Here is a 13269-nt window from a genome sequence, read left to right as displayed (position 1 = left end):
CTTTGCCCTAAACCTACTTGAAGTGAAATAAATTAATTTGGAGCCACAGCGCCCCCTACAGATTTTATATGGAGGTTAAATATTTAGTTTTGCGAAATTATATGAAATTTGACACACAACTCAATTTTGGCATCCCCATCAAAAAAGTCAATGAGACCCATGTCATAATTGTTATGGCGTTGCCGTAGCGATGACCAAAACCTCCCATGTTATTCCAATGGGGAAATCGCCAGAACATGTTTACACTTTAGACTTTCACGAACTCCTCTTAGGGCGTTAGACATATTAACCTGAAATTTGGTGAGACTCATCTTCAGGGGTGGACCATCAAAAGTTATCCACATTTTTATTCAAAGAGTCACGGTGTCTGTGCGGCAAAGCCGCACATTGTGCCAAGAATTCTAAATAAAATTGCTTTTTGATGGTAAAACAAAGGGGAGAAGATGTGACAGCGTCACAGATTCAGCAGTAGGCGTAATAAAAGGACAATTGGGGCGCGTTAGCGCCCCCTCCTCTTGCGGCGTGGCGGCGGCGTGGCGAGGGCCGATCTTTGCCGCTTGCGGCTATATTTATTATTATTATTTAAAACTTATTTTATTGTATTTTTCTTTTTTTATTTCTATTCCTTATTAAGAATATAAGAGTTTTTTGTCTGTACGAGTTTTTGTTTATAAGAGCTTTTCTATTAAGATTTTTTTTTTTTTAAGCTTTCTATAAACTATCTCTTCTTTTACTTGTGTACCTACTTGCGTTGCAACACCAACATTTCCCCATTGTGTGGACAAATAAAGGCTTATCTTATCTTATCTTATCATTCACCATTGTAGGAAAAAGATTCCGTTGTAGTCATCTGGACACTGTTTTAGAAAAACAAGTCATTTTGACTTTCATCCAAGAGTCATTCTCAATCTACGGATTTGGTCTGAAAACTCAAGTATTCATCCTACTCTGAGTCATCTGAGAAGAACCTCCTGATAATAGTCTGTCCTGTTTACAGTTACACCTGAAACTAATCCTCTTTGTTTCCCCTAACAGCCCTTTAATAGCCATAGAAACCCTATAGTTAGTTGGCTGCTCCTCTCTCATCATGGATGCAATGCCACCCTATGGTTTCAAAATACTGCTGTCCAATACTGGTATATTGAACCTTTCCATTTCTGGCCATTCAGAAAATATTTGGCCCATTATTTTCATTTTAACACTCACACAAAAGCTTTATTTTGCATTATTCTCAGCCCAAACAGAGGGTACCAAACACAGGAAGAGCAGGATTAATTCAGGTCCTTATAAAGACAAATCCTGAGTCCGGATGCCAGGAACCCAGCAGAGACACTGCAGAGTGTCCTCAGATTTAGTGCTTCTACCCACACAGGCTGTCACAGGAAGAACTGGGAAAGATCAAGGCTCATCTAAACTATTATACTTTATACATGGAGTTTGGTTCTGTTAGCCAAAGTCAAAATAGCGTTAGATAAAAGAGAGATATAAAATATAAACGTTTTTTTTCAGGATTGTTTTATTATTGGGCAATGGACATACTAATTACTTGTAGATAATTAATATTTTTTCCATGGGCAGACTAAGTATTGCAAGAGATTTATGAGCTCAACTCAAACCTCAAAAGTTCAAGAATGTGTTGGGATGAGATGTGCCAAATGGTGTGTTAGATTGTAAATATAAATCCTTCTTTCACGGTTTGTAAAATGAAGTGCCCCGGCTTTAACATTATGCCTGATCCAATGAATCTGTATTTTCGTGGTTCATCACTGATGTATCATTCACAACCCTGTAGCTCAAAGCTTCCACTGCATGAACATGAGTGATATGATTTTAATTGGGATACATTGTTTCTGACTGTTAATCTTATCATTGTTGCTTCCTTTTCCTGATCTTCAGTTCCTGGATCCGACAGAGTTTGTACCTGAAGCGGAACAAGGCCCAACTCAAGGACACAGCGACCCCAAAAACACAGACACACAGTGGATCTTCAGTACAAAAAACACGTGGGAGCCGAGTTTGAGAGTGTCGGCCGCTGCCGCCCACTTTCTTCAAGAACATATTGACTAAAAACAAGCCTTTGACTGCTCAGTGCACAAAGACAAACGTATAGGCATTTAGTACTGAAAGGCAGGGGAAATATGACCACATGATATTGCTGGTAATGTCTTTTATTATGCGTCACAACAGGCAGTTCATTTCATGTCTTAATTGCGCAAGTTTTTAAAGGAAAATCCACAAATGCTGAACTTGATGAATTCTATTAGTGACAAGACTATAATAACTTGCAAAATGACAACAAACGTCTGCATTTTAAGAACTCATGGTTTTTTCTGAGTGACAGCTATAAATTAAAAGCTAAATATTTGATCATTTTAATAGGCAAAACCCTCTATAAACAGGAAGCAGAAGCCCAATCCTTCTATGAAATCTAAAGGGTCTTTATTTTTTTATCCAGGCATGAAACTTGAACATGAACTTGAAACAATGGGCCCACTGAAGTATAACCCTGTGTTGCTGGAATATAAACTTGAATGAACTACACAGAAAAAGAACTAGTTTGTGGTGAGAAAATATACAAACAGATGCAATTCAATATAAAACAGAATGCATGGAAAACTACTCAGTGGTCTCTGGCTGTTCTGACCCTTCTTGACTCACAAACACATTTCTCTTCTGAGACCTCCGCAGAAGTGTGTGGGGTCCGGAGCCAAATGTTTGACTGGTTCTGAGCGAGACCACCACGACCTCACCACACTGCGCTCCATTAAAGAGTCTTTTCTTAAGCGCTCTGTGTGCTGAAGGAGGTCTGAAGATTATTTACACTTTCTGACCTTTCGGATGTCATCACCTTAAAAAGCCACCCTGATCCACCATGAGGCTTTTCTACACTGCCAATGCGAAAAGCTTCATTTTTAACCAACATTTACAAATATTGATATAGTACACACGTAAAAGTACTGCTGAAACAGTAACACTCAAATACATTTTACTTTAATGCTGATTTCATTCATGGACTCTTGTTTACATTAGTTTAGATCTGGATTAAACTTGATTTGTCATGAGTTTTAATGCAATTCACCCATATCAACGCTGTAGTTATTGCATTGTAACAGACGGAAATAGGTTTGTGGTAGTCGTGTTAATGGTCTTTTAATAGCAGGGCTGACTCCGTGATTCGTGCTCATTTGTGGCTGTGATTGGGTTCCTAATCTGGTTTCATTAGCTGCTCTTCTCCTTGTGTGTGATTTATACTGATTGTCAGAGTCCTGGGTTAATTAAGCGATAAACGAGGAAACACACAATAGACCGACTTAAGTGGGGCTGCGAAGAGGGCACAAACAGAAGCAAGTATAATTATTGATTTATAATTATGTATCAGTTTTTAGTTTTTAAATAATAACATGGTTTTCAAGAAGTAAGAATTAAAATAGCATGTTTTTGGGGCCAATATAATAAATAAATATAACAACATCACGACATTTTATAGGCCAGTATTATTTAATACAGATTGGGGGCAGCTAAAATTAATATTTTTGAAAGGCAGTTTTTTATAGTAATACAAGAAATGAACGTGACTTTTCAATAATTGAAATAATCAGATTAAACATTTGTGACTTTATCTTTTTGATATTTTATGGGAAAGTGCAATTGATCACAATTTATAATATTGATTACATTATACTTTGCTATAAAATATCTAAAGAGTAGATTTACAATTTAATCTAATCATTTCTATTGTAATATAAAGAACAATCTCTATATCTAACTATATCTTATAATCTTAAAACTGCCAATTTATTAAATATTTGTCTTGTTAGATAAACAATAGTAGCATCTTAACCCCATTTAAAAGCCTCGATTGTATAACAAAGAACTATCTTCACAAATTGGTGAGTGAAAGTCATTAATGAGCCCATCGGTCCTGCAAGCAACTGAGTATTTGTAGTTTTGAAGAAATTCCTTTTTGATTTGAAGGTTTTTAAGGGCATTTCCCCCATTCAAAGGTATAATATTCTCCATTTGATGCACTTATTTGCTATGGCGTTGGAGGACCATTGCCATCTTAAATCCAATAAATCCCCTTTCCTTAAAGTGAAACTGACAAAAGGTTTCCCCATTTGAATTTGATATAACTTTTAATTCAAAGTGCTGAACCACAGAGTAGTTTGTCAACCTTACCAAATCAAGTTCTTTGTCTGATAATTCCTATTAATGTATCTGTATGAGAGCCGTGAGCTGTTGAATATCACTGTGGTGCAGCAGGACTGAGGCTGGGACATATAGGATCTGACATTTAGTGACAGTTAATAATGGCTCTAATGAGGGTAATCCGGGGTAAAATGGTGTCATTAGCGTTGCGTATTAATTATAAAGCTGACTTTTATTTACAGATATTTATCTTTACAGTATGTTATCTCATTATTGACTCATTGTGGCTGGAGGTATCATTTGCCTTATTTTACAGTAATAAATACATCATCTTAAGAAAGAGCTGTCCGTGGCACGTCTGGTGAGCTCTCATTCTTTACTAGAAACACGTTTTAACTCAATGTCAGCGTGTCTTCATCAGGGCCGGGCAGCATTTTTGCAATAAAAGAAGAAAGATCACCAGACTTGCCTCTGGCCTCTTTCTCTTTCTCGTTTATTGCCCACAATCTCGAAGAGCGTCTGGTACGTTACCTTACTATTTTTCTAAATCCAGGGAGCACCTCTTTTCTTCAGTAAATAATATAACATAGGAATGATTGTTTTTATGTATTTCTCTTATTTTGTGCCTCAATGTCCGTGGCCACAAGGATGTCATTCTGTATTTACACCATCATGTTAAAAATAGGTCATAAAAATGTTGTGCGTATATAATCTTCACATGTTTTCTTTACATCTTGGAAAAAATGCTACGTTACCATTTTATTTTCAGGCTTGCATTCTGCTTTGTTTTATTTTTGGCAAATTTGCAAATAAACTGATCAAATCTGTACACATTTGTCCCAGGACGATCTCTCCCTGAAAGTGATTTCTGATAGTCTATTCTGTTATCTGATAATAGCCTTTCTGTGCACTTCTTTTGGGTCAAATAGAGGGTGTGTGGCTGTGTCACAAATGTCTTGAATGCACTTTTCAGCCCCTGGTTATTTTCGAGTCTAGTGTGAGACTGGCTGGCCTATACATTCAGAGCAAACTATGTCATTATTCTGTCCCCTCAGTCCTCGCTCCTAAGACGTTGCTAATGTCTAGGGATTCATTATGGTGTAAAACAGATAAAAATTCAATTATTTCCTTGTGGGATTGTCCTTTCCTCGCCGGCCGTAGTATCAACAGCACATCACGACCCGAAGCCAGACTTCTGCTCAAATAAATGGAAATTAATTGGGAGAAAACTGAAATTGCAGAGGTCTGTTGAGAAGAATAAGGGGACGGATGACTGTAAATGTCTTCTACAGTCTCCTCTGTGTAAGTGAAGTCATAACAAAGCTAAATGTCCCGTGTCTGGCGCTGGAGATAACAATTATGCATGTATGAAGAATATTAAGGAGAAGGAAGTGAAAATATTGTTCTTTTTTTGTTTCTTTTGACTGTGAAACCAAGCTGTATATAAACTGTATAGACTCACGTTATGATACAGTTGTAAGAGACAAAACAACCCTGATTGTCCCCTTTTTTATGTTGAGGTATCACTGTTCATTCTAGAATTACATCTTGGCCCTCATCCAATTGCATACTACTGAGTTGTGTAGTCCTCTGTTGTCTTGTATTCCTTTGATTTTAGTTATGTATTATTCTTAATATTTTTTTCTTTTGTACAGTTTTATTTATTTAATGTATTGCTTTTATTTGCTCTATTGTTCTGACTTCATTTGGCCTAGTTCAATCTGTTTGAAATTATGATTATTTTTTTATTTTGCTGACTTTTAAAACTAGATATCTGTTTTATGTTACTATTACGTGCATGTATTTATGAAATGTGCTATACAAATAAAATCCACCACAGTCATTTTAAGCTGATTTATATTTTACCTAAGGCTGGATACATGAAAAATCACATCTACAAATGACTAGACTGATGGTATTTACTCTGAAAGAAAAGAACAACAATGTAAAAGGGAGCAGTTGTTCATTCAATTTCTGTACATAGTATATTATCTTCAGTTTTTCAGTCTTTTGAGAGCTCATTTGAGACCTGTCCACAGGAGTGTGTGGGCCTGGAGCCAAAGGCCTGAATGGTTCTGACCATCTGGAGCTCACCACAGTGCGCTCCATTAAAGAGCCTCATCCAACAGCTTTGTATGTTGAAGGAGGTCCCAGGATTACTTACAGTTTTCTGGCCCTTTCGATGTCATCACCTAAAAATCCTGGCATCATGCTTGTTATGTAAAATGACATGTAAGGTTCAGGATAGTTTACATACTGTTTAGATTTTGAGCAAAGCTGTGAAGAACTCTGTTTTGGTCGATAAAGTTTGTGGCCTGATCCCAGCTCCCACGGGTGCATCGTGTCCGAGGGCTGGAGCCGGTTCCTTGATGTAAAGGTGACCATTTATTAGCACAAACTTGTCTATTTTGCACACTTATTATGTGCACACTTATATTTTAACAACATACATATACTGACCATGCAAGACTGTGATGTTTTTAGCCCCTAGGAATTGTGTGCAGATCCTTGCAGCATGAACCGTGCATTATCCATAAACACTGCTAGCCCTGAACATGTGCAATACTGACTTAACCATGTGCAATACCGTCATATTCATGTGCAATTACTGTCATACTCACACGCAATTAATGTCATATTCATGTGCATATTATACATAACTGATGTAAATAAGAGTGTTTACTTTACCATTATTAGTAGTATTATTTGTCTTTTGCCAGCTATTTGTATTATTATTATTATTTTATATTATTTTATCTTTATTTTTTTTCCTCCATTCCCTATTAAGATAGGACCTGTTTACAGGGGTTTTGTTAATAAGAGTTTTTGTTTATAAAAGTTCTTCTATTAAGAGTGTTTTTTTTAAACTTCCTATAAGTTATCTGTCCTTTCCCCCTGTATCTACTGCGTTGTAACACCAAAATTTCCCCATGTGTGGACAATAAAGGCATATCTTATCTTATCTTATCCTGCTCCAACATGAGGTGATGGTTGTGGATGAACGGCACAACAATGGGCGTGTCTCTCACTGAGCATGTTTGGGACACTCTGGATCAGGGTATACAAAGCATGTTCCAGTTCCTGCCAATATCCAGCAACTTTGATACTGACTCCTGCTAATAAAGCCTTTGGGCCAAAAAACTTTTAAAATGAATACATAATTAGTCAAAATACTATTAGCCTAGCAGTCTCAAGTCAATAAATATTTATCTATTTTTCTCTCTGTGTGTGTCCATTTTGATCCAGCAACAAGTATGTGCATCTTTACAGTCGTTCTACACTCATTCCCCACACCCAACCCTTTGTCAAACACCCCTTTCACTTTACAAGCTTTAAAAAGTGCATGAATTCTTATGTGCTTTACCGCGCTCAAAGAAAATCTTGCATCAGTCAGTTTCACAAACACAACGCACGTGAGGGGAAGAGCCCGCCGTGCCGAGAGGGAGGCTGTTATCGTTGCTCACTCGACCGCTGCGTTTTAAAATCATCACCTTAATCTGCACAGGCACATGTGTTGGCCATAGCTCCTCTGCCCCGCCAACTGCCTCTGTCCCCAAAGAAAGGCCTGTCCTTAAATTCCCCTTATTTCTGACGATCCAAGGAGGATTAAGGCGCTGTCCCAAACTGTGTGTAGCGTCTTGATGAAGAGTCTATTTCACACATGATTGTTCCTCCATCTCGCCCCACTGCTGTTGCTCTGTGAATGGATGCAGGGGTGCTGAAGGGTGCAGAGGGGCGCGAGGGGGGGGCCGTCCAATTGATCTCTCTAAGCCGCTGGGCCTTACTTAACTCATCCCGGGGCTCAAGGTGCGTCTAAGGCCCCACTATGCATGAGAAAACCGGGATTAATCCAAATATTTATCCGCGCTGAGTGAGATGTTTTCCCAGTCTTTACATCCCACCAGGAATTCTGCACATTTTTGCCCTTTGAAACTTTCAGATTAATACGTTCACACCTCCCTCAAGTGTAGTTAGGCTTTGTACGGCTGCAAATAGGAGAAAGCTATGCATTGAGTAAATTAGGAATCACCAGTAGTAGCACAGTTTGAATGTCTTACACAAATTGTAATCTTTTCGCTACAAGCATACGCAGTAGAAATGTAGACGAATGTGATTGTCAATTGTTTTAGAGGTTTGCTACTACTCAACAACTGAAGCTTCTGAACCCTGCCAGTACAAACAAATGTCTGGACTGTTTGAGGCAGTGTTTTGGCCTCTGATGTCTGATTCACTCTAATTTATAGGTTGAATCAATCAACGGGACTTATTTGTTGCTACCACCATTTTGAAAACGTCTCTCATGCTGTTGCCTAACTCTACTATTAGACAGTTATGAACACAGTGCATACAATTGAAAATGAAGAGGGTTGATACTTCAAGAAGACAGAAGTTATGGGCTTTGATCCTTGTTTACTTTTGCATCAAACTTTTGCAGACATTTGCATTTAAACTTTCTTGTCCACAAGTCCTCTGCACCGGACAAGCCCTCAAAGCTTTACAGAGCACAGACTTAGTGTGTATGTGAGTCACTGCCTGATCCGAAAATATAACACCCGGACAGTTGGATATTAGAAAATTAAAACTGTCTGCAAGTAGGCTGAATGTTATTAGCCACAATAACATGTAAACTAGCATTAGCCAGGTGCTAACTACCTGAAACAAACAGCTCATATCTCAGTCCGGGATGATTTCTGTAAGTCCACTGGTCCCTCCTGACCACAGTAATCCTTTTCTGGGTCTTTGGGGACGTTACAGAAGAGGAATCCTTTGTTTTGAGACTCTTTGTTGGCAAAGCCCACAGGGCAACAAGTGGCTTACATCCTCTAGATGGCAGTAGCGTCACTTCGGATTAATAAATAAACAACAAAGGAAAATCATATTTTAAATCCTGCCTGGACATTCTTTGATAATGGACTGTTGGAGGAATGGGTTGATTGACACTAGTTTGGGCATTTGTTGGGTTTTTGTCTTTTACAGCTACTGTCTTTAAAAAATAGATTTAGAGACTTGAAATAAGTTTACATTTTTTTAATGAATTTTAGAGAATTTTTTTTCAATGGTTTGAAAGTTCCATGTGGTGCTTTGAGAAGCACTTTGGTGTGTGATATTCAATATAGTTGCAGGGCACAGACACAGAACCATTCACTCACAGGCGGTAATATTGAGAGTCACTGCTTATATATCAATTGTACAAAAATGTAAGTAAAAATCAGGTTGTATTGTACAGTGACCTTCAGGTAGCCTATGCTAATTCCAGCAATCCAGTCCTCACAATATAGGCCTATATTTATAACCAGAGGCTGCAGTAACCATGGCAACCTCAGTACATATGCCTAATGTATATTGTACAACAATTCAACTTCATCCTCACACCTCATTCAACACACCATTCCCTGTGCTATGAATGAGAAATAACAGCTATAATGAAGCAATGAGTTAGGAATTCTAGGAATTCTTATGAACATAAATCACTACTTCTTTTATGATTTTCTTGTTAATATTAAATTCACCAAGAGGCACTGAATTTTTGTTTTTCTGTTGGCAAAGATTTACACAGTAATTTGAATGTAATAGTTCAGACACTAGGATTACATGCACAGAGAACTCTGAGTGTGCACTAAACAGACCCTCTTGTCCCAGTCGACATGCAGCTAAAAGAAGTTTGGGGGCATCTATAGCATTAGCTGCTAATTGCAGCTAATTGCTAACAAAAATGTTGATTACACACACTTTGAGCATTTGATTTTCATGCATGCTATAACTGCGTTGCTCATAAGTTTCTGCTCTCAACGAAAAAAAACATTGAAACGCCAGTAGTTTTCAACTTTAATTTGAATGCAGCACAACAAAACAAAACCAAACAGCATGTGCCAGTCCGTGGTGGAGGGATCGCATTTTGCTCGTATCTCTGCTGATCTAAAACGAGTGATTACACGTTCAAACACGTGGCTGCAGCATCAATATGTCTAGATACAGATTTATCGAGGTGTGTTATTGGGGTGTTTGGGATTTGGATCAAGACACCTTAAAAAAATCTGTTTAAATTGGCCACTTATCCAGTTTTTCGGGCCTGCAAATAAACGTAGTGATTATGCTCGTCCATGATAGGTTTGGTGCAGGATCATAGCAGAGGTGTAACCACTTCTTTAATGTACATTGATATTTGGTTCATTGCAACACATGATGACTTTTTCAACCTTCTTAGTATCTTTTCCTGGCCTCCTGCTCTCACACTTTGTACCCACATCCCCTCCTCTGTCCTGTGTCTGTATCAGGACAGCTCCCGTCCTGTCCAGGCTGGATCCTGTCCTCCCTGTCTCAACTTGTCTCGTGTCCTTGGGAACTCGCTCCTCTGTGTAAACTATAGCTCCATCATAAATCCTACTGTAGCACAAACACTGCACCATTGTCTAAATAAGAGATTCTCAATCGGCGGCTTGGGTATCGGTGCTGGCACGCCGGCCTCGTCTGGGGAACTCAACTTTGTCATTTTTATTTATGGTTTAAATGCGTTTATATTCCTGTTTTCTGGGTTAATATTATTAGTTATCATTAGAGTGCTTGGAAAATACTTTTTGATGCAAAACATGGTCATGTTTATTAAGTGTTTTTCTATCTTTTCAGACTAAAAACAAATAATTGTGACTAACCCCAAACCCAGGCTCCAAGTGCAGCCGGCCATAGTGTCATTAAATGCATTTTGAACAATGCATTCTGTCTAATAAAGCCAAAAAACAAAAAAGAAACATTTTTTTTTTGATTTTCAACCATTTTAAAGTTTTATTTGTAAATATTTTCAATTTAAAAGCCTGCAGTCGCCAACTGGTGTGAAAGAGGGACTCATGTGTTTCCGTACTTAAGTAAAAATAAATTATACTCAAGGAAAAGAAAAAAATACGTATTCAAGTACACCTTTAAACTCTGTGCTGTAAAACATAAAAGTAATTCACACAGCTTTTGAGAACTGTTAAGAATCAAATGTAATGATTTTGATAAAGAATTGTGCATCTTTTGGTCAACATTTATCAGTCTAATAAATGTGTGTGTGCTAAGAGTTGGTGCTTGAACTCAAAACCGTCAGGCAGAATGTCAGTGTTTTAAAACCTCTTCCAGTCTCAAATGGAATAAAGTAAAAATAAAAAAGTCTGTATTTACTATTGTAAACTACAGATACCTGAACATGTTACTTAAGTACAGCACTATTACAAACCACAAACCTTCCAATCAGAGGACAAAGACTCAGCAACATATAAATTACACCCAGACCACCAGCTAATAACAGCTCATTGGTGAAGTGGACCTGGAAGTCTTAAACCCAAACTAATTCATCATTATCACCCAAATGCCTCTACATGATTTGGTCCCGGCTGTACTCACTGTGAAACATCAATTCAATCTTATTTTACCTCATGCTTTATCCCAAACCTCTTATTTACCACTCTACCAAGTGCACCCAAGGCCTCTGTAGCACCACACTTGGTCCTGCACTTGTTCTCTAGGGGGAGGGTGCTCATAGTTACTGCTTTGGGGGAGTCACACAGAGCTATTGATGTGTTGGAATAGCGGTTAGCAGCCAGGAGGAGGGCCAGTCCAGCCCACGCAGCATGGGACAGGGGGTTCATGGGAAAGGCCTAATGGGACGAGGCACCTCCCCAGCAGCTTCGCGACAAAGTGCTCCTCTGGCACCTCCTGAGTCCGGAAACACAACAAAACCAGTTAGCATTGCACCGAGGAGGAGATTGATATGATTAGAGAGCTCAGCTGAATGGAAGGAGTGTTCGCTTCAATGACTTTCCCTTGGAAAAGTGCCAATTGATTAATGCAACAATTACCATTAATTAATGATAACCCACCCACCAGAAAACAAGTCTGTAGTTTGCAGACACAAATACTTGTTTGTTTGACTTGCATATCTTGCATGCATCACCACTTCAACACATTTCTATTTTTCAGAACATTTTCTGTTATTTTATGATCTGGCAAATTGACTCACCAATATTTATCACCCTAAGTATTTAGTTCTTGAATCTAATTTTAACAAATAACGTTTATAGATGCTTAGACTTTTTACTGACCAAACTTGCCCCAGTTAATAGCTACTTTTCTTTTCTTCAACTTTTACAGAACATAGTAAATTTGGATGATTGGATCCTTGTTTACTCCCAACAGATTACAATTAACAATCAAGATCTAAATAACAATGACGGTATTGACAATAATATTGTCTCGATCATATCTATTACATTATGACTTAAATACACTGTTAGCGGTTGTAGAAAACCAGCATCCACACAATCAATACCATAATGATTATTTTTCTTCATACTCTCCCTCTCTGCTTGAGATCCCACAAACTCCATTATCCCATAAGCCTCCTCCGGGGTAAACATATGTTCCGGCCTGTGCCAGTAGGGGGCACTGCAGCCTCACCTGGTCCGCTCCACACATGCCAGCGCACTACAGTCCACAGCACGCTGGATCCACCACACCCAAACCACACGGGCACACAAAGCCTGGGACGACTGCTACTACTGCTACTACTGCTGCTGCTGCTGCTGCTGCTGCTACTGCTGCTGCTGCTGCTGCTGCTGCTGCTGCTGTGCTGCTGCTGCTGCTGCTGCTGCTGTGCTGCTGCTGCTGCTGCTGCTGCTGCTGCTGCTGCTGCTGCTGCTGTGCTGCTGCTGCTGCTGCTGCTGCTGCTGCTGCTGCTGCTACTGCTACTGCTACTACTGCTACTACTGCTGCTGCTGCTGCTGCTGCTGCTACTGCTGCTGCTGCTGCTGCTGCTGCTGCTGCTGTGCTGCTGCTGCTGCTGCTGCTGCTGTGCTGCTGCTGCTGCTGCTGCTGCTGCTGCTGCTGCTGCTGCTGTGCTGCTGCTGCTGCTGCTGCTGCTGCTGCTGCTGCTGCTGCTGCTGCTGTGCTGCTGCTGCTGCTGCTGCTGCTGCTGCTGCTGCTGCTGCTGCTGTGCTGCTGCTGCTGCTGCTGCTGCTGCTGCTGCTGCTGCTGCTGCTGCTGCTGTGCTGCTGCTGCTGCTGCTGCTGCTGCTGCTGCTGCTGCTGCTGCTGCTGCTGCTGCTGTGCTGCTGCTGTGCTGCTGCTGCTGCTGCTGCTGCTGCTGCTG

The 13269-nt window shown here is 39.6% G+C and overlaps 1 protein-coding gene across 1 annotated transcript in view; it reads left to right on the top strand.

The window, feature by feature from the left end:
- The first annotated feature begins 2765 nt into the window (after positions 1–2765).
- The window catches only part of ndufaf1 (NADH:ubiquinone oxidoreductase complex assembly factor 1), a 299207-nt gene continuing 288703 nt past the window's right edge, over positions 2766–13269 (top strand). The window contains exon 1 of the mRNA XM_072457362.1: positions 2766–2771. The gene's annotated coding sequence lies outside the window, so the exon portion shown is untranslated. The remainder of the gene's footprint in view (positions 2772–13269) is intronic.

The sequence above is a fragment of the Eucyclogobius newberryi genome, unplaced genomic scaffold (assembly GCF_026437365.1).
Source record: "Eucyclogobius newberryi isolate DKJ021-1_F unplaced genomic scaffold, fEucNew1.0.hap1 SCAF_21, whole genome shotgun sequence".
In the NCBI taxonomy this organism is placed as follows: domain Eukaryota; kingdom Metazoa; phylum Chordata; class Actinopteri; order Gobiiformes; family Gobiidae; genus Eucyclogobius; species Eucyclogobius newberryi.
The sequence above is the reverse complement of the archived record's forward strand: the minus strand, read 5'-3'. Positions and strand labels throughout refer to the sequence as shown.